Source organism: Antrostomus carolinensis, unplaced genomic scaffold, assembly GCF_000700745.2.
Source record: "Antrostomus carolinensis isolate BGI_N321 unplaced genomic scaffold, ASM70074v2 scaffold4484, whole genome shotgun sequence".
Classification (NCBI taxonomy): Eukaryota; Metazoa; Chordata; class Aves; order Caprimulgiformes; family Caprimulgidae; genus Antrostomus; species Antrostomus carolinensis.
The window spans coordinates 61,005-63,732 of record NW_010308550.1 but is presented as its reverse complement, the minus strand read 5'-3'; positions in this window follow the sequence as shown (position 1 = coordinate 63,732).

Here is a 2,728-nt window from a genome sequence, read left to right as displayed (position 1 = left end):
AGTATCTGTTCTAGTTAAAAATATACAGTGAAATTGTAGCCTGATTGGAACTTCTCCCAGCATGTCCCATTGTTTTAGATGCATATTTTTGTCTGTGGGCTATTTGAATGTTATCATCTCATATTCTCATTAAAGTAAAGATTTCTACCCGTTACCTTCCCTAGCCTTTAGGTGTGTACAGATGTAGACAGAGAACTTTTTCTCTCAGATCTTTTGAGGTAAAATGGCAAAGCACCTTTCAGCGCTGCACCGTGAACCAGCGCTTCGTTAGCCTCCCGTACGCCTGCCGCGAGAGGAGAAGAGGAACTTGCTGTATTATAGGATGGAAAAATAGTGCTGAGTCGCACGTTGGCTTTCATGTTTCCAATTTATGTTTTCTGACTTAGCTTCTGTGACAGTTTGAAACTCCTGAGAGGCAAAAGCCAAAAAAAATGAGAGAAAGCTTCAGGCTTGCCCTTATTGTCTTGTCTCTTTCAGGTCTGTAAGTGCGTACTTGTGTTTAGCAGTCTTAGTTGACTTTCAGACAACGGTATGTCAGAAAGTATTAATACTCATAATTAATACATTGATAGATAATTTTATTCTGCCCTTCCTCATTTTCTTTCTGTCACTTTCTGATGACTCCACGATGCTGAAGAGCGATGGCTTTGGAGGAAGCCCTGTCACCAGTCACTGACAACAGGACGTGGTACAGCAACGATCGCTTCCCTTGTGCTGGGGAGGATGCTAGTACAGCATCTCTCTGCAGAGGGGGGATTTCTGTGTAGGATTCATTTACAAGCACAAAATTTAATGGGCTGCAAGGTTCGATCACGAAGGCTTTTTTTTCTGCTGAAGCAGCTTGTCATTTGAGTTTTAACTACAGGAGACAAGACAAAATTGTTAAAGCAATCCAATTATATTAGCTATTGAACAGGGGATTTCTGTCCACCTTTCCTGACTGGAAGAAAGTAGCAATAGCTGCATTAGCCTTTAACGTTTTCCAAATTGTAACCCCCCTAACGTGACTGGGAGACTCTGAGAAGGCTGGGTACTCTGCCACAATCCAGCTAGAGATCAGTGCTTCTGAAAATCCACCCACCCCCAGCTCTGCAGTTCCCCCCCACCAAAAGCTGTCTTAGCACAGTGAACCCCATAGTCCTTCTTTAGGATCTGTTTTAAAATGAGTTAGAAATCAAACAGGTGAACTCTGAATTTCCAACTTGATTTTTATCTTTGCACCAGAGTGTCTCAAAGTGTCTGTCATCACCCAGAGGAGCGAGAAGGCCAGTCACAACAACTATCTGCTATTTATTTATTTGCAGGTTAACAAGGGAGAGGTTGTACAAGCGTAGGAGAGCATTTCAGGTGCCTGGAGAGCACGGGCATCCACACTTAGAAGGTTCAGCCTCTCTTCTAAATATTCACATCCCACCACCCCCGTCAGCATGGGTAAATGGTGATGGCAATTTCTGTGGAGACTCTTCATTTACGTGGGGAAATAATTAATTCCCAGCTTTTGACAAATGCATAATGAACCTGGGGTTGCTCAGCTGATCAAGCGAACAGGCAGGACCTTCAGTATTATTTGGGTCCTGCTTTTGCTGGTGTGCTGCTCGTACCTCTCCTCTTTTCCAGGCTCCAAACTGCAAGCCCTGCTTCCAGAGCTGCATGGGACACAAAGACCCAGCTCTCAACCTCCAGCTGAGATGTCTGTTGTCATTTCTTTTGTTTTTTGAAGTTCTGACAAAAGTTCATCCCAGCTCACTCTGTTTCTTCCCACCTGCCCAGTGCTCAGAGGACCATATGCACCACGGGCAGCTCACGGGCTCCTCATGGGTCAGACCAGGCTGCCAGGTGGGTAGTTGGCATCACCAGGACGTGGGATGCCATCGGCCGCTCACTGGGAAGGGTCCCTCCACTGCACCACAACCACGGCAGAAGAATTCGGCTCAAGAAGTAAAGCAAGTAGCCAAATATGTGGCCGTGTTTTAGCAGCCCCTTAATCTTAGATATTCCCAGGATTTTTGTACTTTCTTCCCAACTGATATAAAATACAGAAGTCAGATGTGGTTTTTTGGCGCTCTCTTGTTATTTTCCCAGTATGAGTGGCACATCCCCTGCTGTCAAGCCCTCAGGTACTCACATTCGCTTTTTAACTCACCAAAACAATTTCTAATAAGTAGCTCATATCAACTCCTCTATACTTACCTAATTTAAAATACACCTCCTGAGAAAAAACACAAACTCCAAACCATGGCAGGATGTTACATGCTGCCTACAAAGCACATTCACTTGCTGCAGCTACTGTTGGCTAATTCACGTTCTCACAAGGGCTAGTGGGCTGGGAGCTGCAGCTGATTGCCAAGTCAGGAGGAGAAATCAGTGCAAATTTCAGAACCTGTCTGGAAATGAAAGATTTTTCATTCAGTGCAAAGCAACTCCTGGTTTCTTGGGGCAGGCTGACCTGTACAATTTTGTTTTCTCAAGGGAAATTCGAAAGCCTCCCAGCAGAATTTTTGGGAGAAGGGATCAAGAAACAAAAATTTCTAAGCAAACACCTCTGCATGTGTTTGGGCAGCTGAAGATCGATGAAGCCTTAAGGATTTTTCTGCATGGTAGCCTAAGTTGTTAATTCACAGGTTTCATTCCTAGCAAAAGCTGCAGTGGTAAAAGAAAATTAATCCATCTTACAATTAGAAAAGTGCACGGGTTTATAACATCCTGAAAAATAGGGCTGCGACTAGAT